At 43.3% G+C, this 27,060-nt stretch overlaps 1 long non-coding RNA gene across 2 annotated transcripts in view; it reads right to left on the bottom strand.

The window, feature by feature from the left end:
* LOC140627826 (uncharacterized) overlaps window positions 1–27,060 on the bottom strand; it is a 72,995-nt gene that overhangs the window by 41,168 nt on the left and 4,767 nt on the right. The window contains exons 2-3 of one of the 2 annotated variants that reach the window (XR_012026390.1): window positions 25,328–25,429; window positions 9,222–12,075 (exon numbers count right to left, since the gene is read on the bottom strand). This is a non-coding gene — a long non-coding RNA (uncharacterized lncRNA). Of the gene's footprint in view, window positions 1–9,221; window positions 12,076–25,327; window positions 25,430–27,060 lie in introns of those variants that run through there. The other variant, XR_012026391.1, reaches the window with a different exon arrangement.

Genomic DNA, 27,060 nt, shown 5'->3' with positions numbered 1-27,060 from the left:
TTCCCTGATGGCAAGTGATGCAGAGCATTTTCTCATGTGCGTGTTGGCCATGTCTATGTCTTCCTCTGTGAGATTTCTGTTCATGTCTTTCGCCCATTTCATGATTGCATTGTTTGTTTCTTTGCTGTTGAGTTTAATAAGTTCTTTATAGATCTTGGAAACTAGCCCTTTATCTGATACGTCATTTGCAAATATCTTCTCCCATTCTGTAGGTTGTCTTTTAGTTTTGTTGACTGTATCCTTTGCTGTGCAAAAGCTTCTTCTCTTGATGAAGTCCCAATAGTTCATTTTTGCTTTTGTTTCTTTTGCCTTCGTGGATGTATCTTGCAAGAAGTTACTGTGGCCGAGTTCAAAAAGGGTGTTGCCTGTGTTCTCCTCTAGGATTTTGATGGACTCTTGTCTCACATTTAGATCTTTCATCCATTTTGAGTTTATCTTTGTGTATGGTGAAAGAGAGTGGTCTAGTTTCATTCTTCTGCATGTGGATGTCCAATTTTCCCAGCACCATTTATTGAAGAGACTGTCTTTCTTCCAATGGATAGTCTTTCCTCCTTTATCGAATATTAGTTGACCATAAAGTTCAGGGTCCACTTCTGGGTTCTCTATTCTGTTCCATTGATCTATGTGTCTGTTTTTGTGCCAGTACCACACTGTCTTGATGACCACAGCTTTGTAGTACAACCTGAAATCTGGCATTGTGATGCCCCCAGATATGGTTTCCCTTTTTTTTTTTTTTTTTTTTTTTTTGGTTTTCTTTTTTAAAATTCCCCTGGCTATTCGGGGTCTTTTCTGATTCCACACAAATCTTAAAATAATTTGTTCTAACTCTCTGAAGAAAGTCCATGGTATTTTGATAGGGATTGCATTTAACGTGTATATTGCCCTGGGTAACATTGACATTTTCACAATATTAATTCTGCCAATCCATGAGCATGGAATATTTTTCCATCTCTTTGTGTCTTCCTCAATTTCTTTCAGAAGTGTTCTATAGTTTTTAGGGTATAGATCCTTTTCATCTTTGGTTAGGTCTATTCCTAGGTATCTTATGCTTTTGGGTGCAATTGTAAATGGGATTGACTCCTTAATTTCTCTTTCTTCAGTCTCATTGTTAGTGTATAGAAATGCCACTGATTTCTGGGCATTGATTTTGTATCCTGCCATGCTACCAAATTGCTGTATGAGTTCTAGCAATCTTGAGGTGGAGACTTTTGGGTTTTCTATGTAGAGTATCATGTCATCAGCGAAGAGGGAGAGTTTGACTTCTTCTTTGCCAATTTGAATGCCTTTAATGTCTTTTTGTTGTCTGATTGCTGAGGCTAGGACTTCCAGTACTATGTTGAATAGCAGTGGTGAGAGTGGACATCCCTGTCTTGTTCCTGATCTTAGGGGAAAGGCTCCCAGTGCTTCCCCATTGAGAATGATATTTGCTGTGGGCTTTTCATAGATGGCTTTTAAGATGTTGAGGAATGTTCCCTATATCCCTACAATCTGAAGAGTTTTGATCAGAAATGGATGCTGTATTTTGTCAAATGCTTTCTCTGCATCTATTGAGAAGATCATATGGTTCTTGGTTTTTCTCTTGCTGATATGATGAATCACATTGATTGTTTTACGGGTGTTGAACCAGCCTTGTGTCTCAGGGATAAATCCTACTTGGTCATGGTGAATAATTTTCTTAATGTACTATTGGATCCTATTGGCCAGTATCTTGTTGAGAATTTTTGCATCCATGTTCCTCAGGGATATTGGTCTGTAATTCTCCTTTTTGGTGGGCTCTTTGTCTGGTTTTGGAATTAAGGTGATGCTGGCCTCATAGAACGAATTTGGAAGTACTCCATCTCTTTCTATCTTTCCAAACAGCTTTAGGAGAATAGGTATGATTTCTTCTTTAAACGTTTGATAGAATTCCCCTGGGAAGCCATCTGGTCCTGGACTCTTGTGTCTTGGGAGGTTTTTGATGACTGCTTCAATTTCCTCCCTGGTTATTGGCCTGTTAAGGTTTTCTATTTCTTCCTGTTCCAGTTTTGGTAGTTTGTGGCTTTCCAGGAATGCGTCCATTTCTTCTAGATTGCCTAATTTATTGGCCTATAGCTGTTCATAATATGATTTTAAAATCGTTCGTATTTCCTTGGTGTTGGTAGTGATCTCTCCTTTCTCATTCATGATTTTATTAATTTGAGTATTCTCTCTCTTCTTTTTAATAAGGCTGGCTAATGGTTTATTTATCTTATTAATTCTTTCAAAGAACCAACTCCTGGTTCTGTTGATCTGTTCCACAGTTCTTTTGGTCTCGATTTCGTTGAGTTCTGCTCGAATCTTTATTAACTCTCTTCTTCTCCTGGGTGTAGGATCTATTTGCTGTTTTTTCTCTAGCTCCTTTATGTGTAAGGTTAGCTTTTGTATTTGAGTTCTCTCCAGTTTTTGAATGGATGCTTGTATTGTGATGTATTTCCCCCTTAGGACTGCTTTTGCTGCATCCCAAAGATTTTGAACGGTTGTATCTTCATTCTCATTAGTTTCCACGAATCTTTTTAATTCTTCCTTAATTTCCTGGTTGACCCTTTCATCTTTTAGCAGGATGGTCCTTAACCTCCACGTGTTTGAGGTCCTTCCAAACTTCTTGTTGTGATTTAGTTCTAATTTCAAGGCATTATGGTCTGAGAATATGCAGGGGACGATCCCAATCTTTTGGTATCGGTTCAGACCCGATTTGTGACCCAGTATGTGGTCTATTCTGGAGAAAGTTCCATGTGCACTTGAGAAGAATGTATATTCAGTTGAGTTTGGATGTAAAGTTCTGTATATATCTGTGAAATCCATCTGGTCCAGTGTATCGTTTAAAGCTCTCGTTTCTTTGGAGATGTTGCGCTTAGAAGACCTATCGAGTATAAAAGAGCTAGATTGAAGTCACCAAGTATAAGTGTATTATTATCTAAGTATTTCTTCACTTTGGTTAATAATTGATTTATATATTTGGCAGCTCCCACATTCGGGGCATATATATTGAGGATTGTTAAGTCCTCTTGTTGGATAGATCCTTTAAGTATGATATAGTGTCCCTCTTCATCTCTCACTACAGTCTTCGGGGTAAATTTTAGTTTATCTGATATAAGGATGGCTACCCCTGCTTTCTTTTGAGGACCATTCGAATGGTAAATGGTTCTCCAACCTTTTATTTTCAGGCTGTAGGTGTCCTTCTGTCTAAAATGAGTCTGTTGTAGACAGCAAATAGATGGGTCCTGCTTTTTTATCCAGTCTGAAACCCTGTGCCTTTTGATGGGGTCATTAAGCCCGTTCACATTCAGAGTTACTATTGAGAGATATGAGTTTAGTGTCATCATAATATCTATTCAGTGCTTGTTTTTGTGGATTGTTCCACTGAACTTCTTCTTAAAGGGGAATTTTAAGAGTCCCCCTTAAAATTTCTTGCAGAGCTGGTTTGGAGGTCACATATTCTTTCAGTTCCTGACTGTCTTGGAAGCTCTTTATCTCTCCTTCCATTTTGAATGAGAGCCTTGCTGGATAAAGTATTCTTGGTTGCATGTTCTTCTCATTTAGGACCCTGAATATATCCTGCCAGCCCTTTCTGGCCTGCCAGGTCTCTGTGGAGAGGTCTGCTGTTACCCTAATACTCCTCCCCATAAAAGTCAGGGATTTCTTGTCTCTTGCTGCTTTAAGGATCTTCTCTTTATCTTTGGAATTTGCAAGCTTCACTATTAAATGTTGAGGTGTTGAACGGTTTTTTATTGATTTTAGGGGGGCCTCTCTCTATTTCCTGGATCTGAATGCCTGTTTCCCTTCCCAGATTAGGAAAGTTTTTAGCTAGAATTTGTTCAAATACATATTCTGGCCCTCTGGCCCTTTCGGCGCCCTCGGGAACACCAATTAAACGTAGGTTTTTCTTCCTCAGGCTGTCGTTTATTTCCCTTAATCTATCTTCATGGTCTTTTAATTGTTTGTCTCTTTTTTCCTCTTTTGCCATCAACTTGTCTTCTATGTCACTCACTCGTTCTTCCACCTCGTTAACCCTTGTCGTTAGGACTTCTAGTTTGAATTGCATCTCATTCAATTGATTTTTAATTTCTGCCTGATTAGCTCTAAATTCTGCAGTCATGAAGTCTCTTGAGTCCTTTATGCTTTTTTCTAGAGCCACCAGTAGCTATATAATAGTGCTTCTGAATTGGCTTTCTGACATTGAATTGTAATCCAGATTTTGTAACTCTGTGGGAGAGAGGACTGTTTCTGATTCTTTCTTTTGAGGTGAGGTTTTCCTTCTAGTCATTTTGCTCAGTGCAGAGTGGCCAAAAGCGAGTTGTATTGGGAAAAGGAGAAAAAGAGAGGAGAGAAAGAAGGAAAGAAAAGAGAAAGAGAAAAAAGAAAAAAGAAAAAAAAAGAAGAAAAAGAGAAAGAAAAAGAAAGGAAAAAAAGGGTGGGGTAAGGAAACAAATCAAAAAGCAAAACAAACCGAAACAAAACAAAACAACAACAACAACAACAACAAAACACGGGGGAGTATCTTCTGATTCCGTATACTTTAAGTCCCTTGGCTTCCCCGGGAACTTGTCCGTCCAGCTGGTCTTCTGGGGGAGGGGCCTGTTGTGCTGATTTTCAGGTGTTAGCACTTGGGGGAGCTGCTCTGCCCCCTGCCTGGTGCAGGGCTCAGTGGGGGTTGTTTACCCAGGGAGGCCCCTGGAGGAACAACCCCAGTGGCGGAGCCAGCTCTGGAGCCCTGGAGTCAGCTCCCGCAGTAACTCCGGAGCTCTCCGTCTGCAGGGCCTGGAGGCTCCGGGGCGGGGCCGCTGATCTGCTCAGCTCGGGGCAGGAGCGTCCTCGCTGTCCTGGGCCCTCCCGGCCTCTGCCTGTCCCGGGGGGAGGCCGGATCCTGGACTGTGTCCCGGCGCCCTGTGCTCCGGAGCCTGCGCTGTTGGATTCGCGCTCCCGGCCGCGCAGCCGCCTCCGCGGAGCCGCCGCCCGAGCCCCTCCTAGCTGCTCCTGCCCCGCAGCCCCCTCCGCGGAGCCGCCGCCCGAGCCCCTCCGAGCTGCTCCTGCCCCGCAGCCCCCTCCGCGGAGCCGCCACCCGAGCCCCTCCGAGCTGCTCGGGTCCCGCCGTGCGCGCTGCAGTCTTTTAGGGAGCTCGGCTCTGGGGTGTGGCGCACTCTCCTGGGCGCGCAGTTGCTCTGTTACTGTCCCAGGGAGCCCGAGGGCATCCCCGCCCTCCTGGGGTCCTGCTCTAACTCCCTGCGGGCCCCTTTCCACCCGGGAAGGTTGGTGCAGCTCCTGCTTCTCCGGGACGGGGCTCTCCTGTCCTGGGGACACTCCCCCGGCCTCAGCCCGGCTCCTCGCGGGGCCCCTCCCCCTTGGATGCCTTTTGTTTCTTTATTTCTTTTTCCCCCGTCTTCCTACCTTGGTAGAAGTGCGAACTCTTCTCACTGTAGCATTCCAGGTGTTCTCTCTTTAATTCTCAGGCCGAATTCATAGATTTTCAGGAAAATTTGAAGGTTTTCTAGGTAATTTGGTGGGGACAGGTGATTTGGAGACCCTACTCCTCCGCCATCTTGCCCCTCCCCGCCAGATCCCATTTTAGATGTCTGACCACTACCAGGCCTCACAGCCTGCCCTTTCTGGTGGCCTCCCGGGCAACCACAGCAGTGCTAGGATCCCAGAGGCAAGAGACTCAGATACTGCATTAACAACTTCATGGCACAGCAATACCTTCATTTATTATTCCTCACAGCTACTCCACAAGCTGGTCTTAACATCATCCCAGTTTCATTGATGAGGAAACAGGCTTTGAGAAATGAACTAACTTGCCCAGATGGCCTAACTATAAAGCAACAAACCTGGGTTTGCTTGTCTGACTCAGAGATCTCATGGCCTTAAGCATTAAGATGGCTTTCAAGGTTTTTCTTTTTTTTCAATTGTGGTAAAATACACATAAAATATATGATCTTATCATTTTTAAGTGTTTAGTACTGTGGCATTAAAGTAGATTCACATTGTTGGATAACTATCACCACCATTCATCTCCCAAACCCTGTTCATCTTACAAAGCTGAAACTGTATGTTAAAAGACAACTGCCCCCTTCCCCAAGTCCCTGGCAAACACCATTCTATTTTCTGACTCTTGGTTTTCAAGGATTTATACAGACTGGTCCCAAGCTCCCATCCCAGCCTCTACTCAGCCAATGTTCACTGTTCTGTTCTCTGAACATGCTCTGCATGATCCAAACTCTTGCCTTTGCTCACACCAATACCTCCTCCTGAAATTTCCTTCTCCAACCCCATCCTTTTGGAAATTTCATCCTAAATGTCTCCTCCTCAGGAAAGAACTCCTGCCTTTAGTGATTGTCAAGGACTTGTATCATGTTCAGTGTGCCCATGTGTCACCTGCCTGCCAGGGTGTGAGTTTACTGGGGGCTGGGACCATGCTTGGTCATCCCCAGAAGTACCCTCTATGGTGCATGGCGGGCACATTTTTTGAATTTTTTAAATTCAGCTCAAGCAGACAGGTAGAAGTTGCACCCAAGTAGATCCTTTCCCAACCAGCACAGCTCGGAGGATGGGGCACATTCTCCTGAAGCTTGTCATATAGAGCATTCATACCCATGCTGTGAATTATCCCACCCACATGCTCTCTCCCTGTGTGAAGCAACAGAGAAGTTTCTATGGGCAGGCATACTCTTGGGTGGTTTAAGGGCTGGTTCTGAGTTTAGGACTTCTCTTCAGTGGACCCTCTTACTCCTCTCACCTTCAGAAGTGAACACCAGCTTCTATGAAGCTCAAGCTGCTTTTGTTGGGTCAAAAGACAGCAGTCTTTTGCTGGGCCTTGACAGTTGTATGCATCTTTGTGCCACCATTTCTTCCCAGAATTCATAGGAAAACTATAAGCTGCAGCCGGCAAACCTACCACCTTCCTGCCAAGACTCAGATCCAGGAAAATCAAACCAAAGCAATCTGTATAGATTTTGTGCTGTGGGTATGATGCCAGGTGCTGAGGAGATACAATAGAATGAGGAAGGTTCAGGCCTGTCCATGTCCAAAAGCTTACAATCTGGGTAAGGAGATAAGTTACATAGGAAAGCTATGCAGAGTGGAATGAGGCCTAATTACCAGTTTCAGGCCATAGGGGAAGAGGTTCTGCAAAACTGAGCCTTAGAGACAGGCTTAGTACTCTGAGGGTGCTGGGGCAAGAGCAGGCCCATCAAGCTGACAGAAACTGAAATGTAAGCTGGTGTTTGGGGGACCAAGTGCAGGGGTACTCATGTACACAAAACTGAGGGACGAGGAGAAGAGCGTACACCGGGTAAAGGGTGTGTATATCCCTGAGGCCACCAGCCTGGCTGGATGGACAGAGGCCAGATGAAAGGGCCAGGTAAAAAGGGCTGAGGCTGGAGGTGGGCCAGGCTGAAGATACCAGGCTGAGAAACTTGGGTCTTCATGTGGACGGTAAGACTGTGGAGGGCCTGCTGCATACAGGACCAGAGGGAATGCACATCAGACAGCCCCTACTTTCTTTCTTCCACAGTCTCAGTGATGTGAACCCTACAGGAGCACTTCCCTCTGGACCCAATAAAAGAAGAAAAAATAAAGCCCAGATCCATGTGACAAAGGGAAAACCAGTTTCTCCCACACCTAGTTCTTTCACTTGCACACAAGACCTTGAATATGCCTTTGAAACCTTTCATTCACTGAAGTTGCTTTGCTTTGAAACCATAAAAGAATACAGGGCTGCAGTTTGTCTTCCTGGCAGGAAAGTTCCACATGCAACTTGCAGCATTTGAGAGAGTGGAAATTGTTGGCCTGAGAGTCTGGGTCCTTTCTGGACCCAGAGGTTAAGGCACTCTGTGCTGAGCCAGTTGGGTGACCTTGGGCAGGTCACTGAATGTTATGAAACTTCACTTTGCCTACTCGTGGTATAAAGACAACAGCAACAGCTGGCCCCATTCAGCAAGGCTGCCTCCCTTCCACACACAAGGGTTTCTGCCAAGTGCCAACAAGGATGTCAGGCTAGTTGAGATTCCAGTTGGTTTTTAGAACCCTAAGAGCAGTTATCTCTCCCACTGGGGAGTTCCAGATCCTTTGGCTGTCACTGCAGGAGACAGATGTAAGGGAAGGCAAATTGTCACCAGAACTAAACAACCATCAGAGTGGAATGACCTCAAAAGGATAGTGTCTGCTCTTTGCCTCCCTGATCAATGCCAGTTGGAAACTCCAGGGCATCCAGAACGCTATACCCACCAAATGCTTGAGTGTACAGCAGGAAGTCAGAGGCTGAATAGCTTATGAGACATCAGAGATGAGAACAGGATGGTGGCTTTATGAAGACATGGAGATGGAAATGTAGTGGGGAGAAGACAATACTGACCTAGAGCACCAGGAATCCTGAAAGAAAATGAACCTAGACTCTTCAATCACATCAGATACAAAAAGCAAAGTGGATCAATGACTTAAATGTAAGAACTGAAACTATAAAATGACCAGAAGAAAATATAGGAGAAATTCTTTGTGGCCTCAGATTTGGCAAAGACTTCCTACATTGTACACAAAAGCACAGGCTCCAAAGGATAAAAATCAATATATTGGCCTAAAAATCTTGTGATTTAGTACTTCAAAATACACTGCTACAAAAATGGAAAGGTAAGTCACAGACTAGGAGAAAATATTTGCAAACTATATATCCACCAATAAGCAAACTATAAACTTTAGTCTCTTCCTTGATATTTCAACATGGCGTTACCTTCAGACAATTCATCAAAGAACTTGTCAATAAATTCCAAAGGGGAATAGAACATATTTGGATATATATTTGAAATATAAGCCTTTTGGTGGATAGTTTATATTTATATATAATATATAATTTTTAGATAAGATGTAATAAATTATAATATATAACATATACTATTTTAATGTATAATATAATTTAAATTATAATTATTTTGTATATTATATTAATATGAGCAACCCAGTTTTATTTTTTATTTTTTTAAAATTTTTTTTATTTATTTATGATAGTCAGAGAGAGAGAGAGGCAGAGACATAGGCAGAGGGAGAAGCAGGCTCCATGCACCGGGAGCCCGACGTGGGATTCGATCCTCCGTCTCCAGGATCGCGCCCTAGGCCAAAGGCAGGCGCCAAACCGCTGCGCCACCCAGGGATCCCAGCAACCCAGTTTTATTTTATTTTATTTTTTTTAATTTTTATTTATTTATGATAGTCACACAGAGAGAGAGAGAGAGAGAGAGAGAGAGAGGCAGAGACAGAAGCAGGCTCCATGCACCGGGAGCCCGACGTGGGATTCGATCCTGGGTCTCCAGGATCGCGCCCTGGGCCAAAGGCAGGCGCCAAACTGCTGCGCCACCCAGGGATCCCAGCAACCCAGTTTTAAAGGTGGACAAAACATTTGAAGAAATACTTTATCCAAGGAAGTATATAAATAGCAAGTAAACACATGGAAAGATGCTCGACATCAGTAGTTATTATGGATATGTAAATTAATACCATAATGAGATACTACTACACACCCACCAGAATGGCTAAAATTAGAAAGACTGATCATACCAAGTGTTGTCAAGGATATGGAGCAACTATAACTCTCAGAAATTTCTGATAGCAATGTAAAATGATTCAACCACTTTGGAAAACAGTTTGGCAGTTTTTTAAAGTTAAAACATACATCTGCCATATGAGCCAGCCATTCCACTCTAGGTAATTACCCAAGAGAGATTAAAAATATATATATTTACTCAAATACTTGCACATGAACATTCATAGGAGCTATATGTGTAGTAGTCCCAATATATCCACACAATGGACTACTACTCAGCAGTAAATAGGAACAATTTATGCATGCAATGACACGGAAGGAGCCTAAAATGATGATGTTATGAAAGGCAGACCAAAAAAGAGCACATACTGTATGATTCCACATATATACAATTCTAGAAGATGTAATCTGATCTACAGTTGCTGGCAGCTGATCAGTGGTTGGCCAAGTAGGGCAGGAAGGGCAGGGAGGAAGAATTTCAAAGGGGCACAGGGAAATGAGTGAGTAATACATTCCTTGTTTTGGCTGTGGTGATGGTTTCACAGGAGAGATATGTGTCAAACTCATTAAATTGTATGCATTCAATATATGCAGTTTACGTCAGTTTTACTGCAATAAAGCTGTTCAAAGGAGACAGGAGAAGATGTCAGCCCTTGGCCCCTTGGTAAAGACCAGTTACTCCTCTGCTCTCCTGGTGGGGTGTGGGTATAGTTTGTCCACAAAATCTATGTCTCCTCTGCCATCCAGGTCCCTCACTTATTCCAGGTTTCCCAACTGTGTCTTCTGTGTCAAGTCTTCTGTAGAGAAGGAAGATGACAATGATGGACCAGGCTCCTTGGACAGCAGCAAGAGGCCAGTGGTGATCACACTGGGCTCCTGGAAGAATTTACCCAACCATGGAGCGTGTGGGCCACTGTCATTCCTGCCTCATTTGTGGAATGTGCAACAATTTGCTCTGGGAATTCTCCCAACATGGCTGCAGAACTGGATAAGGCAGAGGTGAGATGCTGAACCATGCGTGGGGCTCGTGAAGGAAGTGAACTACCAGGGCTCACCATTCAGGTCAAGGCTGTCAGACAAGATGGTCATTACATAACCTACAATGATCGTGAAATTCTGGAGCCAGGAAGCCAAAGCTATGTGCAAGGCACTCCTCCAATTGGCTAAACCCAGATTCCAATCTTTACCATGCTGGCCTGACTGAAGTTTCTTGAGGGCCGGACTCCTGAGGGCCAAACACTTGACTCTACATGAAGGAGTTCATTTCTGTGGCATTCAGCTAGGCTAAGAATGCAATCTTCCACTCTGTTGTCAGGCCTGCCCACATGTGGGACCTGCCCTTACTCCCTGTGGCCTTTCCTTGGTAGCATTAGCCTCACTAAAGGAAAGCTGGATTAAAAAAAAAAAAAAAACAACAACAACCATAAAATGGGCATATGTGTTGGGGTTATTACTCACATGACTAAAGGAAAAACTGTTTTCTCTACTCATAATACTTTGGATGCCAAAGTGTCACATTAGGCGATTCTGACACTACCCAGGGTTAGTGCAGATGCCACAGGTTGAGGGCTCAGGTCCACAAGATTTTCCCCACTTCAGACACCAACTAAAAGTAGTGGGTGCCCAGGTAACTCACACTTCTGTTCAACTTGGCTGGAAATCAAGGGTTCCCATGAGTCCTTCTTCACATTCAATCATTTGCTCTATGGCTCTCAGAACTCAGGGAAACACTTCGTACTATTTCCAGTGTCCTGTAAAGGTTACAACTTGGGAATAACCAAATGGAAGAGATGTGCAAAGCAAGGTATGGGGAAAGGGTACAGAGCTTCCAAGCCCTCTTTGGGTGCACCACTTTCCTAGCACCTCAATGTGTTCATCAACCCAGAGGCTCTCTGAACCCTTTTATTTACACATTTTATGCATGAACAGGCACAACTGATTAAATCATTGGTCACTGGTGTTAAGGTCAACCCCCAACCCCTTTCCCCTCCTCAGAGATTGGGTGTGGGGGCCAGAGTGGGTACTGAAAGTTCCAAGGTTCTCATCACATGAGAAACCAGCTCCCATCCCCCCACCTCAAGCCACCTCACCAGCATAAATTCACATGTGGTTTCAAGGGGCTATATAAGCCTTTGTTATATGAATAACAAAAAATACCCTTCCCTTTATCGCTCAGGAAGCTACAAGGATTTTAGAAGCTCTGTGCCAGGAACCGGTGACAAAGACCAAATATGTACTTCTTTTCTTTCTTTCTTCTTCTTCTTTTTTTTTTATTTCTTATTATATCACAACATTACAATGACAAAGGAATTAGACACCTGATGGACAGGTGTTCCGGGTGTTCCTTTAAATCACACATTCTCTCACAGGCATTCATAAAATGATCTGGTTTGCAGAAGCTGCCTGCAGGTGGATTTTCAGGCATGCCTGAGAAGCAGGGCAACTCTTCCAGTGAGAGTCGTCCTCTCCTCCGGGTTTTTCTGTGGCTCCATTTCCTCAGAAAGTTCACCTCAACGCTGAGAGGGGCCAGGCTGCAGGGACAAAGGGTTGTGCATGGCAGACAGTCTGAACTTTCTCTCTAGGTCACCACCGATGCCCCCACTGACCTTCGTGGATGCCACAGGCCTTGCTCTGTTCTCTGGCTCGGGCCCACATCCCCGTGTTTTCCCCTCAGCCCAGTGTCTCTCTAGGCTCAGAACTAGGGAGCACTCCTCAGCCTCCCAGATATTTCTGACTGAGCTCAGCCATCCAAACAGTGGGAAAAGCTTGCTTTCTAGATCTCTCACCAGGAGACTCCAGAAAACAACTCACCACCTGGCCAGGTAACCAAGCGAATTCTCCTGATGAATTTTCATTGAAATCAAGTGCCCAGAATGGCCACCCCAGTTGGCAAGGCAAAACTGCAAGACCTCTCTCCTTACCAAGCACTTGCACAGGGCTCACACTGGCACAGCACATTTCCCACTTGTGTTATAACAGATCTTTTATCCCTTGCTGGCATACAGGGAAATGAGGGTGTGAAAAAGACCAACTGCAGAGTCATGTGAAGAAGGACATGGGGTTTTGCTATCTAGCTCAGTACCCCAATACCTGGTGTTTAACATGTACAACACAGAAACGTACATCTGTGCAGCACAGGGTGGGGGGTGGTGGAGTGGGCATCAGGGCCCTGACCCTGAGGTCACCTACGTTTCTATTAGGAACTCAGGTCCTTGTTCAAATATTTATCGGGCACTTACTATATGTTGGCACTATGGATTCAGCCTCATTCAGATGGATGAGGCCCCTGGCCTCAAGGTTCTCATAGCCTCAGCCCTGTAGCATTAGCCCTGAGAGGTCATGAAGCAAGAACAGGGCTGACCAGGTGGGATGCCAGAAGCAGCTCAGAACTCCATCCCTGAGTGAAGGGAGAAAGAACTCAGGACAGGATAGGGTGGGGCCAGATACAGGAAGCAACAGCTGACACCTCAGCCAAAAGGAAATAGATATGGGGGGGAGGGGGTATATGTGGTGTGTGTGTGTGTGTGTGTGTGTGTGTGTGTGTTTGTGAATCCTGGCCAGGTTCGGCGAGTGGCCAAGGCTGCCTGAGCACCAAGAAGGTGTAAAGAAATTCATGGGCCACACCAGGGCCTCTCCTGAAGGCCTGATGCATTGCTCTTGGCCTTAGCAGTGCAGCTCCTGCACCAGCCTTGGGCCAGAGGTTCAGCAGCATGGGCTAGGAGCATGGGCTCTAAATGAATGAGAATGGCACCACAATGCCAACACCCGCTACTCCCACAAATGCCGTCTACAGCCATCTGTAGCTTTATGGCACATGCTAACCAGGGTGAAGGCAGCGGGGAGCCCAGCACTGAGCCAGGCTCTGCCACAGTTTGCTGCAAGATCCTAGGCAGACCACTTCTCCTCTGGTCTCAGTTCTGGATCTGTAAAACCCTTCTGCCCTGTGTCAGACTACCTGGGAGAGTCCTGCCTGTGGAGCGTGGCTCTTCCTGCATGGGCTGAGCTCTGGGTAAAGGTTGTCTAGGCCATTCATCTTCTCCCATCAGAGAAAATGAACTCCCTTGAGGCCTCTGTGGCTCATGGAAGACTCAGCCAACACAGGGCACTCAGAGTCTTCCTTTGAAAGCAGCCTATTTTATCCATGTGGCCCTGAGTGACCAAGGCCAGCTAGCTGGGAAGAGAACAGAGAAAGGAAACCCAGACCAGAGACATGTGTGCCCTCAGAGAACATTCAGTTTCTTCCCCCAGACCACAGGGCTCAGTACCACCAGGCTTCCTGCTGTTCTTGAGAGGGAGAGAGGAGTTTGAACCAGATAGTCTCTGTGGCTTCTGGCCAAGAGACTGCCCTACTCTGTGCCTCAGTTTCCCCAGTTGCAAGTGGCTGGGTTGTGAGGATTCAATAAGCATATGTATTAAATAAGTGTCACATAACAAACACCCTACAAATGTAACTTGCTTTCCTTGTAACCATACCACCATGTCCCCTCAAGCAGGGCAAGCAGCTGCTCTGCTCTTTGTTTATCGTAAGACAAATTCAGAATCTGCCCCCCAGGCTCTGGGTGAATCAGTTAATAAATGATTGCAAAAATGTGTAGCTACATTATAAATAAACAAGAATGTGGGTGTTCCCTACTGCTTCCTTTGTTGTTGTTTTTTTAAGCAAACTTTACTAGTAGCTGTACAGACCCCAGTATTTTAGAAAATTTCAGTGGCTAGGAATAGCAAAAAATTATGTTAGCCCAAATAACTTTTAAAAAGAAGAAGAGAGATTTTTTAATAATTAATTAATTAATTAATTAATTAATTAAAATAAAAAGAAGAGGGGCTCCTGTGTGGCTCAGTCAGTTAAGTGTCCAACTCTTGATTTCAGCTCAGATCATGATCTCAGGGTCTTGAGATCAAGCCTGGAATTGGGCTCCATGCTCAATACAGATGCTGCTTGAGATTCTCTCTCCCTCACCCCTCTCCCTGCTTGCACATTGTGCACCATGTGCTCCTTCTCTCTCTCTCTCTCTCAAATAGATAAAATCTTTTATAAAAAGAAGGAGAAGAAAAAGAAGAAACAAAATTGACATGGAATTTATTTTTAGAAATGCCTTTTTGGGGGCCAATATTTTAAAACAGCAAGAATATTCACACACACACAGGATTTTTCCTACAAAGTCTTTAGCTACGCAATCTCAGGAAATCCTAGAACTTCAAATTTTCCATTCTGACTCAAATCCAATTTTAGTTCACTTTGAAAGTGCCTTCTACTCGTATTGAACAAAATATGAAATTATTTTTTTATTCTCAATATTTGTTAAGAAAATAGTCTTACAATTTTAAAAACAATTTTGTTCAGAAATATTTCAAAACTAGCTTTTACACTATTTCTTATCATGCCTTACCATTATTACGGTTGGAGTATAGTTTTGTTAGTCAAAATTCCCTTATTTTTCTGGTGATTATCATGGTGATTTTATATTTCATAAGATTAGACAAAGAACCACACAATGGATTAACCAAATAGAGCCACAGCTGGCTTAGTCTCTAGAAGGAGTTTCCATCCTTTTCCATCAAATAGTTTTAGATATTATTTTGGTACCTAAAGGCTTAACCATAGTGAACAAAAAATACTCTTACATTATTTTTTTTCTTTTTTTTTTTTACTCTTACATTATTAAAGCAAAGAGAACCAAGAGAAGAATTAGGTTAAGTGGCTAAAGCCATTGAGGACAAAAGGAAGAATGCAAGCTCCAAACAGACACAAACTTAACAATTTGGGGATTTCTCTGCAAAAACATGACACCCATGTCAATAAAACTCAATACAGTCACAGTGGGTTCTCCAGCTAATCAGGAGTATAGCAGGCAAGGAGAACTTGGCATCTGGGTCTGAGGGGTGTGGCCTGAGGGGCTGGCTCCATGGACAAGCAACCAGTACAGTTGTACTGGGCCCTGTACTCAGGATTTAATGCTCAATTGTGGCCACCTCAAAGTCCCCAATAATTTTATCTTTGAGTTGATATTTTGTAAACAAAGTCTGATGGGACAACAGAATACACACCAAGGGCTAGCTAGGCACCTTGGATTCCCCCAGTGCCACCCCCCGGGACAGGTTCTCTGCTCTACCCACCATCCTCCTCCAGTGGCCGCATCAGCCCTGGAAGGTCATGTTGGGTGTGTGTGTCACACTATACCATAGGGCCCCAGGCACTGTGAACAACGCTTGTGCCTGAGGAAGAGCAACATTAAACACCGAATTAGAAACACCACTACAGACAAGGGAGAGAGAAACTGCAAAACAAAACAAAACAAAAAAAGCTTTCTCCTGCTTTTTGAACAAGGGGCCCCACTTCCCACAAATTATGTAACTAGCTTGGCAACAGGCACTTTATAGGAGTAAGTTCCAATCCTGGAAAAGGTGGAAATAGCTTCAATGTGGAGCACGGGGACTTCTCCCAGTAGGGCTTAAGCAAGAAGTCTGCCAAAAAGCACAAAGAGCCCAGGCAAAGCTGGAAAGCAGACACTGGGGTCTGGTATCATATCCACATGGCCATGTAGGGTGTTCCAGCAGCAGGCAGCTGCCTGGGAGCAAAGAAAAGTCAATGGCTAGATTGGGGCAGATGGGGTTTTCATTTTTACTTTTGGTATCAAATGTTGGGGACTATTATGCAAGCCAGTGGGAGTACACATTGACACAACCTTTGGGAAGCAACTTCACATCCACTGTCAAGTCCCAGATGCACACACACTCTAGAGAAATTCTGCACGTATGCACAGGGGACCAGTATGAGAGTGCTACAGATCATTGTGGGAAATATTTTTTAAAAATAGGAATAAGCTTAATGTTTATCAGGAGAGTAGATACAGTAGTATATCCACAAGATGGAATACTTTGGAACAACGAAGATGAATAATTAGAGCTACATGTGTCAACAAAGAAAACTCTTGACTATAACATGAAGCAGTACAATAAATTACCTTCTTTGGGCGTAAAACCTTCATGTGTGTCAGCTCTATGTCCCCCATGTTGGCTAAATCCTGGATGAGGGAATGGAATGGCTTCTTATAGTTGAATATCAGTTACCTCTAAGACCTACTTCATCCAATCCACCAAGGGTTCAATGGCAAATTTCCATCATTAGAAATTTACTCCTTGGTGTCAAGGCTATGTGCTGTGTTAGAGATCAAAGAGACCCGATGGTTTCCAGATCTACAGAACTCTGCTGGGCAGCCACTGGCCACAGCCCAAATCCCTTATCATTAAAAAGCTCATGGAAGGAAGCTGAGGTAGAAAGGCTGAGAAGCTGAGTCAAGGACAGAATTTCAGGGTATACCAGTATTGAAGGATTGGTTAGATGAAGAGGGGTCAGTGGAAGCAGGTAGAAAGCATTAAGGGACAAGAAATGCCAAAGAAACAAGAGTGTTAAGGGGGAGTTATAGAAACTGATCACAAAAGAAAAAAAAAAAAAAGAAACTGATCACATATCACAGGGGTAAGGTCAGTTCTGGTGAAACGATGTCATTTAATAACTCGACAATTAAGAAGCTGCTGGTGACTTTAGCAAGGGCAATTTTGGTAAGATGATGGGGGTAGAACCCAACTTGGTGGGGGATGAAAGAAGATGGGGAAATGGAGGCACAAAATGTGGGCTACTTTCAAGAAGTTTATTTATAAAGTGTGGGGTGGAAACTGCCTGGGAAGAGAAGGTAAAGGTAAGGACACATGTCTAGAATGAGAAAGAATTATGCTTGCAAGGTGAAGGAAAGGAAACAGACACAGAGGAAGGATTAGACAATCTGAGAAAGAGGGTGATTTATTGTACTGGATTTTGGAAGAGGCAAGAGAGGATAGGAGGGGGGCACCTAGAAGGATTTGTCTTGGAAATGCCATGTGGATCCTTTTAGAAGCAGGGAAGAGAGGAATTGAGAACCTGATAGGCCTCACTGTCCTGAAGCAGTAGAAGTTGAGGTCACTGGTGATAAAGACAGTGGTGGGGTGGACAATTTGAGGAGAGTTGGACAAACAGGAAACAGCGACCATAGGGGAGTGGAATTAGTGTCTGGCCAGGTACGAATAAAAGGAGTGGTAAAGAGCTAGCTGAATTGGAAACCACATCTCTGCAGTGGTGCAAATTTTCTTTTGTTCCAGTAGAATTTAACAGCTCTGAAGTCCTTCAGACAAGATGGGAGACTGGATTATTCCAGGCTGGGGTAGACAGGGAGGGTACAGCTAGACATGGGGCTTAAGGCCATGGAGAATGATGGGTAGATGATAGCAGCTCTGGGAACAGCTGGAGTTGGCAGATAATAGAGACTTTTCCAGGTTTCTTTCTTTCTTTTATTTTTTTCTTTCTTTTTTTTTTAATTTATTTTTTATTGGTGTTCAATTTACTAACATACAGATTAACACCCAGTGCCCGTCACCCATTCACTCCCACCCCCCGCCCTCCTCCCCTTCTACCACCCCTAGTTCGTTTCCCAGAGTTAGCAGTCTTTACGTTCTGTCTCCCTTTCTGATATTTCCCACACATTTTTTCTCCCTTCCCTTATATTTATTTTTTTTCTTTAAATATTTTATTTTTAAGTAATCTCTACACCCAACATGGGGCTCGAACTCATAACCCTAAGATCAAGAATTGCATGCTCTATCGACTGAGCCAGCCAGGCAGCCCTCCAGTTTTGTTTTATAGAAGAGAAAATAATCTGTTGCAACTTAAAAGATAGTAATTAGAAAAGCCATTCAAACGACTGGAGTTGATGTTTTCAACATCAAAGTAGCAACACACACCCCACCTTGCTTTTGCATCAGTGACCAGAGTCAAACGCCTCTACGGGCACATGCCACATCTCTTGGCCTTATGTCCACCCCACAAACTCAGAGGTGACAACAGGCTGAGACTCTTACCTTTACTTCTCACCTCTGTGCAGGTGACTGGTGCTGAAAGTGCTTAGAAAGATAAGTTTACAATTTCCTAAAATGCAATAATTTGGTCAACTTGATGAACTATTATTGGATAAGCAGGATGAACCCTGTTATGTCTAGTCATTGCTTTTTGAATAGAAATCATGCTGCTGAAGACTGCAGCAGTTTTATCAGCCTCTTAAACATCTTCAAGCAACTTTATCCATTTTTCAGAATTTAGAGATAGACTTTTTGTGCTTTATAATTTTAAACTCATTTTCAGCTGGTTACTCCTACTCTGCACTGTTTATACTCATAAAAATCAGAATTACTTAAATATTCAACAATAGGATTTGTTTTTAGTTCCCTTTTTTCTTATGAGAAAAACAATGTACGTTCATGCTGGAAAAATGTAAAACTACAGGTAGGTAAAAGGAGAACTGGAAGCTAGTGAATATGCAAGAACATGTCTTCCAGCTCCTTCTCTCACCTATATACAGTGGGTTCACACCATATTTACTTTTTTTTCAACCACCTATAATTGCCTTAAGGAATCCAGCTCTCAGGGCTCAAGTGCCCTATCCACCTGCCTGCCCTGTACCTCAGGGAAAGAGTTTTGGAAGAAAGAGTAGAGGGTGCCTTGAGCTTAACCTAAGGAGAAGAAAGACACCATGGGCTCTCCCTGGAAGGTGAAATGGCCACATCTGCTCCAGGGACCACAATGCCCTCACTGAACAATCATGTTAACAACCCCCCTGGACATCTGTGAATAATCTACAACCTTGTAATTTGTGCTTTTGGAGAGTTCCACAAAGCCGTGGTGGGTCCCTCAACCAGGGATACTCAACACATGGATGAGTGGAGACAGTGAAACTTGAGCCTGAGCCATAACACAGTAGGAACAGAGTTCAAAAGATTGAACAAGCTAAAAATGCCAACACCACCCTGAATGGTTGTTATCCTGAAATAACATAGCAAGTGGGCCCTTGTCTGCATGGAGCATCCCAGGGTACTCCCATTTGTCCTGTTCAGGAATGAGGAGATGTGCCCCAGGCCCCCAGAGGTGCTGCCTTCTTCTGCCCATAGTTAAGTCCTGGGAGCCCTGTACTTTCGGCCTTCAGTCCAAGAAGACAGAGCAGGGGGAGTTTCTTTAATGCCCCCAGGACACAGCAATGGCCACACTCCCCATGAAATTTCTAAGAAATTGATGGGCCTCAGGGGGCTGCATGGTATATGGAGACAGCAGAAGCCCAGACAGACCAGGATTTTCATTTTGGCTCTGACCCATTCCAGATCTTGAGAAATTATCTAACTTCTCTGATTCTCCACTTACTTGCCTATAATATAGGGATTCTTGTAAGGTCATGAGGATTAAACTGAGACTATGTAGGTCTGGCACCTTAGCTGGCATATAGGTGGTACCCAGTAGAGTATTAATTTCTTTTATTTTTAATTTTTTAATTTTAAACATGTTATTTTTTTGAGAGAGAGAGAGAGAGCACAAGTAGGTGGAGCTGCAGCAATAGAGGGAGAAGCAGACTCCCTACTAAGCAGGGAACCCGATGTGGGGCTCAATCCCAGGACCCTGGGATTATGACCTGTGCCAAAGGCAGACACTTGACCAACTGAGCCACCCAGGTGTCTGAGTTTTCATTTCTTTACCTCCCAGCCCAGTGGTCCCATCATGTCTTTTCAGACTTGCTACGACCTGAGCAAGAATATTATGGATATTGAGGTGAACAACATTTATTCATTCAGCCAACATTTACATAAAGTGCTTATATACCTAACACTCTGGAACATCAATTTCATTTAAGGATTTTTAAAATATTATTTTATGGGCATATGGGTGGCTCAGTCAGTTAAGCATCTGCCTTTGGCTCAGGTCATGATCTCGAGGTCCTGGGATCAAGTTCCACATTGGGCTCTCTGATCAGCAGGACGCCTGCTTTTCCCTCTCTCCCTCTCCGTCTGTCCTCTCCCCTTCTCTTTCTCTCTCTCTCTCAAATAAATAAATAAAATCTTTAAATATATATATATTAATAGTAAGACAAATATGGAAGAAAATATAAAATTTGTATAAAATTTTAAAGAAAATCCTAAGTCATTACGGCCATGCTCCAGACCTCCCAGGAATCCCATACAGGGCGGCTTGAAGATGCCAAGGACATGACCTCAGGTCCACTTCACACACATGTCCACCTTTTCCTGCTGTGAGTCATAAACCAGAAGTGACAAGGCCTCTCCCTAGAAAATCCATGTAGAAGAAAAGTGGTGTCGAAGACAAACCAGGCAATTACCCAGTGAGTCCTCGTGCTTATCACCCTCATTGTCCCCAGAGCCTTGCTTGCACGGTCCGTGTTTCTGACTTTTGAGCTATCCCCAGGCAGACTCTCCCAAGATTATATTCAATTCTGAGGAAAAGACACTCCCGTTTCTAGGAAAACTTGGCGAAATTTGTCACATCTGGGATGTTCAGCCAGGTCAAAGTTGTTTTCCTTACTCCCTCCCAGTCTGGCCTTCTGCTACTTCTTGGGTCATCTTCTAAGGTCAGATTCTGGGATGTGAACCAGGGGTGACCCTATCCATTTGTCAACTGTGTCTTGTTGGAGGCTCACATCTGTTGCTGCTCTTAGCACAGGTGGACCTGGGCCGGAACCAGATCTCCTACATTCACTTTCTCATCAGAAAAATGGGGCTCCTTCCCTGAACCAATAACCATGTTAACTAATTTCACTATTTTTTAAAAAAATTTATTTAAGATTTATTTATTTGAGAAAGAGAGAGAGAAAGAGATTGAGAGAGAAAGCACGAACAGAGGGAAGAAGCAGAGGGAGAGGGAGAAGCAGGCTGCCTGCTGAGCAGGGAGCCCGACACGGGGCTCGATCCTCGGGTCATGACCTAAGCCATAAAGCAGACACTGAACCGACTGAGCCACCCAGGCACCCCTCAGTATTTGATATAAACAGAGAAATGGTAACAGTGATCACCTCTGAGTGATAGAACTATAAATAGTTTCTATATTCATCATTTTTATTATCCATGTTTTCATTTTTAACAATGAACATTTATTGTATGTAAACAAAGAGAAAAACATAAGGACTAACAATCCTCTCACTTAGCTTTTTCTTAATGAATTCACATTCTGAATTCAAGCTCAACATTCAAGACAAAAAGCCACGGAATGTTTTTCCAAAAGATAGGAAAGTAGAAATCCAATAATTCCTGCATATTGCCCTTTGCCAGGCTGAACCAATTTCCAGTTTATACTTACGTTTACAAGAGCAAACCAAATTGTTTTTGAAGCAGAGTTATTTATCCAACGTACTTTACATATGGCTAAGGTTACCTTCTTATGAATCAAGATCACAACAAAACTAGAAAAATTGCCGGTGAGGTAATGGAAAAAGATATTCAAACCCATGCACTTGGGAGATCACATTATTCTCCAAAACAACTTAGTAACCCGAGGAAGTGACACCAGAGGTAGAACTGTACTAATTCATTTAACAAATATTTGAATATTTACTATGGTCCAGGCACAATTCTAGGCACCTGGAGATATAAACAGAAAACAAAACTAGCAAAAATTGCCACCCTCATGAAGCCTGGCTTCCAGGCAGGGGGACAGAAGATTCCCATTCAGCAGTACAATCCTTAACACTATATTGATATTATTTCTACTGTTCAGACTGTTTTCCTAACATTTTTCTTAGAGAAGAACTTTCTACCAAGTCCTTTTTTTTTTAAGATTTTATTTATTTATTCATAGACGCAGAGAGAGAGGCAGAGACACAGGCAGAAAGAGAAGCAGGCTCCATGCAGGGAGCCCGACGCGGGACTCAATCCCGGGTCTCCAGGATCACACCCCAGGCTGCAGGCGGTACCAAACCACTGGGCCACCGGGGCTGCCCCCCAAGTCCTTTTTTAAGACTTGTGGCTAGGTTCACTATTTCTTGCCATAACCTTTTTTTTTTTAAGATTTTATTTATTTATCCATGAGAGACATAGAGAGATGCAGAGAAAGAGGCAGAGACACAAGCAGAGGAAGAAGCAGGCCCCATGCAGGGAGCCTGACATGGGACTCAATCCCGGGTCTCCAGGATCATGACCGGGGCCGAAAGCAGGTGCCAAACCACTGAGCCACCCGGGCTGCCCCTTCTTGCCATGACCTTGCCAGTAGTGGGAAAGACTGCATGCCAGTATCTTTGGAGTCAAAATAATCAGAAAATTAGAGAGCTTCCCAGCCATAATAACCTTACTAAATGACTGTCTTAAGGATTTGGCTAATACAAACTAGTTCAGATGTTCCCAGAAGAAGCTGACGTGCCCTCAGGTATTACTAGACTAAGAGAACTGAGCTAAAAGATTGGGAGATGAGGGGTTGCCATGGTGGGCTACTGACATAAGCAGAAACAGAAGTGGTACTAACTTAGGAAGAAGCAGATTTTTAGCTCCATGTGAGGGGAAAAATTTCAATAGCCATAGATGTTCCACAATGGAATGGGCTAAGGGAAGGGCGGTTCTCAGGCTCTGACAGTAGATGGCTAACCCAGCTCTTCCACTTACTGGCTGTGTGACCTTGGGCTAATCCTCTAATCTCTATGGGCCTCAGCTTCCTTGTCCGTAAAATAGGAATTAAAATGGTACCTTGTTCATGAAATTATGGTAAGATTAGCAAAAGAAAGCACAGAAAGTGCCAGGGTACTACTTGACACAGAGTGACTTTGGCATTGAAAGCCAACCTAAATCAAATGATAAAGTTTAAGAACTTATTTTCTATGCTGTTTTTATAGTGGATTTTATTTTATTTGTTTTGATTTGAAAATAATATTATATATAGTCACATTTGGCAAGAGGATTAAAATTGGTGGTTATGATTTTAACATCACAAAATCAGATGCTATAGGAGGGACCTACAGCTTCCTACAAGGATTTCTCTGAACAATGCTCAGTGCTACCACATTTCAGATATGACCATAGTCCGGGTCCAATACATGACCCTTGACATCATGATCTTTGTCTTCCCTGGAGGTGCACCAGGGTATAGGCAATGGCAGAGATCAGGCCAGCATGAGTGCTCACTGTATACTCAGATCAGGGAATGCCCTAAGGCAGGAGTACCACCCCCCATACACATACCCAACAGAGCTGATTTGGGGGTCCTCTGGAGTTCACAGCAGAAAGTCCCCAGGTAGGTTAATCTCAATGTCACAAAGCTCCCAAGGGTCTGTTACTGACCACAAGAGAAGTGCCAGCCTCAGCCCCATACTGGGACACCAGGACTGATAGGTTCAGATGGCAGTATGCAAGGCAGGACTCTGGAAAGCCACAACTAGGCTGGGCTGGAAAGCCAAGCTATAGCTCAGTGGGATGAATGGCAGCCTAAAGGCAGTATGGGATAGAATACCAACCCACTCATATCCCTCTTGTGATTCCAGGGGTGGGGAGCATATCCAGACAGGTTTCTTCTTCTACCCCAATGAGGACACCCAAGGGCAGCTACACAACCTCAAGAGAACTGCTTAACAGTCTAGCCCCATCTCCTGGCCTTGGCTGTTGGTAACTGTCCAAGGGTAGGAGAGAGAAAGCAGCCAATCTACTTATGTGTGTCCAGCAGGCCCTCTGGCAGCTTCCATCCTCATAACAGCTGCCTTTGAGTCAGAGGTCAGCCTTTAGCTGTTGAGCCAGTGTTCAGCCCACAAGTTCCTGCCATTATACCCTCCCACTGGCCAGCTTTTCAGGCATGCATGCCTAGACCTGTCTGAACTCTCAGCAGGTACAGAGTTCAGGCCTACCTCCCCTAACACCCCTCACACCTACTAGTTAAGAATCAAAGTCCCAAACAACAATATATTGTATGTGTGTGGTGCTTAGCACTTCCAATACACTTTTCATATCCTGAATGTATTGGTTAGGATTTTTAGTCGTAAGCAAAAATTACTAACTTTGGCTGACATGCACAGAAAAGGACATAAATTAAAAGAGTAAATGGCTCACAAAATCTCCAAGAAGGTAGAAAATCAGGCTTGGAAGCACACAGTCAGAAACAATGCCTTTAACCCCAACTCAACAGTGGTCTAAGAAGACATCATTGTGACCACTGAATCTGGACTACCATTCCTGCCACCTACACCACAGACACCTTCATACTGGGTGCTGCCCATAAAATTGCTGTCACTGGAAACTGAGATTGTACCCATCAAATCACTAAAAGGGTTACAAAGCAGACCCTACTCCTTTGCTGTTCCTGGCTTCCAATTCAAAATTGGGGAGGACAAGCACTGAGGGGGGCACTTGACGGATGAGCATTGGGTGTTATACTATATGTGGGCAAATCGAACTCCAATAAAAAAATACACACACACACACACACACACACACACACACAAAATCGGTGAGGTGTGGCATGAGGAGGGGGCTTGTCTGACCGGAGGAGCCAGAGCCTCAAGCTTATGCCCACGCCCTAGCTGTAAAGGAAGATGATTCCACCTGATGAGGCATAGGGATTCCTCAAGCACAGGAAGGAGGCTTAGCTGCCAGGCAACCAAAATGACTGACAAATGTCCGACTCAATCATCACACCAATACATAAAGCTGCCAGAATGACTCTTATTAGACAATTTTAGACAAAAGGAATGTGACCAGTGCAGCTTCTCTATCAATATATTGATATAAAATAGAGAGAAAAGCAAAGTCTTGTTTTCAGGTTAAAAATTCAACTACAGAAGTGTGAGATAAGGAACTAAGTTTGGCAACAGGTCACTTAAAGATAGTCTTAGAATCTCAGTTAATCTTAAATTTCATATGAACCAGCTGAAGAGGCTGCTGACATACCACTGCAAAGACTTATGGGCAGGACAGTGTCTTGGCCTCTGGGCCTGCCAGACTTACCTTGGATTAAACATTCTAGTCTGGCCACATTTGCAGAGCGGGACAGCCAAGGTAGAGAGGGCAAGTCCTGCATCCTGTTTACCACTACAGATCCAGCTCTGCCTGGAACACAAAACAGCTCATTAGATATTTGTTGAATGAATGAGTGAATGAACAACTGAACAAATGAACTCAATCTTAGCAAGAGAAAATCCTTATTATATTTTATGTTTAAAAAAAGCAGCATTCAAAATTATATCTAAACTATGATTTCTAGAAGATGAAAGACGTGTGTGTGTGTGTGTGTGTGTGTGTGTGTGTGTGTGTCCTACATGTAGACTGTAATGTGGAAAAATAAAAAGATGTTAGGATTATATACTAGGGATGATGTGTTATTCTTATCCATTTAACATGTTTCACTGAGTACCTATTATGTGTCAAGTGCTGTGCCATATGCTGTGAATAAGCAGTAAAAAAAAAAAAGTAGACAGTCTATACCTTAATGGATAGTTTATTATAGTGGGTTACTGGAGGAGTGAGGATGGGAGAGAGACAGAAAATAAACACATATGAGAATGTTTAATATGTCAGATAGTGATAAGTGCTATTGGAAAAAGAAAACAAAACAGAAAGGGGGAATAGAGAGTGCCAGAAGAGGAAAGACTGCCATTGCAGATGGGATGCCCATAAGGATATTTAGGGAAAGAGCTTCCAAGTAGAGGGAATAGCAAGTGCAAAGGCCCTGAGGCCAGAGTATAGGTGGTATACTCAGGAACAGCACGGAGGTCTATGTGCTGAAGCACGGGGTGCCTACGGGACAAGGCAGAGATGGATGCTACAGAAGTCAGAGTATACACGGTCCTGTGGGCCATCATAAGAACTTCAGCGTTGGCTCTCAAGACAAAGAAGCCACTAGAAGAGTTTGAGCAGAGGTGTGATATGATTTGACTCATGTTTAAAAAGAATCATTCTTTTACAAGGATATTTTAGGAGAGAGTTTAGGATAAAAGGAAGAATTTTCAACAATGAACAGATTATCATAACATTCATGAATTGATTTACAAAATATTTTCTAAGCACCCACTGTTCCCAGGGGCTGGAATAGCAAACCTACTCCAACATTACAAAGACATATCAACCATACAAAAATATTTTTAAGTAACTGCTTTTTTTAAAGACAAAGATTGCTCAATGCAATTAACTGATTTTGTCATTTTTCTTTAAAAATTAGGAAGATCATTTTTCTCAATAAACATTTAGATGCACATTTCATATTCTATGCCAACTCCCATAATTGTATACTGAGTTGCTGTTTGGAAAATCCTGAAGTTGGCTGCTTATTTGACTTGTCTTACAAAGCTCACATACAACACTCCTACCACGTCAATCACAACCCAACATTACTGATAGGAGACCCTTGTGGGAAGACTGTATGTGCTGGCAAGATTATCTGAAAAACTAATAAAATCCTTGTAATCCTTTTCAAGGATGCAGAAAGGAAAATGGCTGCATTTCAAATTCATGGCATTTCAAAGGCATGAATTAAGCTCTAAACTCTACATTTAAAAAAAAATCAACACAAGTTCTCTAATTTATGTTCTAAAATGAGAAAACAAATCGTTGCTAAGAAATGAAATTTGCAAAATTCTTAAACACATTTTCTAGTTGATATGCACATACTCAAATCTACAAACTATACCAAAATATAAATTGCAGGAATCACTACATTGAACTTGGTTGATACAACTTCACCA

The sequence above is a fragment of the Canis lupus genome, chromosome 3, assembly GCF_048164855.1.
Source record: "Canis lupus baileyi chromosome 3, mCanLup2.hap1, whole genome shotgun sequence".
Lineage (NCBI taxonomy): Eukaryota > Metazoa > Chordata > Mammalia > Carnivora > Canidae > Canis > Canis lupus.
Note: the sequence above shows the minus strand (reverse complement) of the source record. Positions and strands in the feature narration are given on the sequence as shown.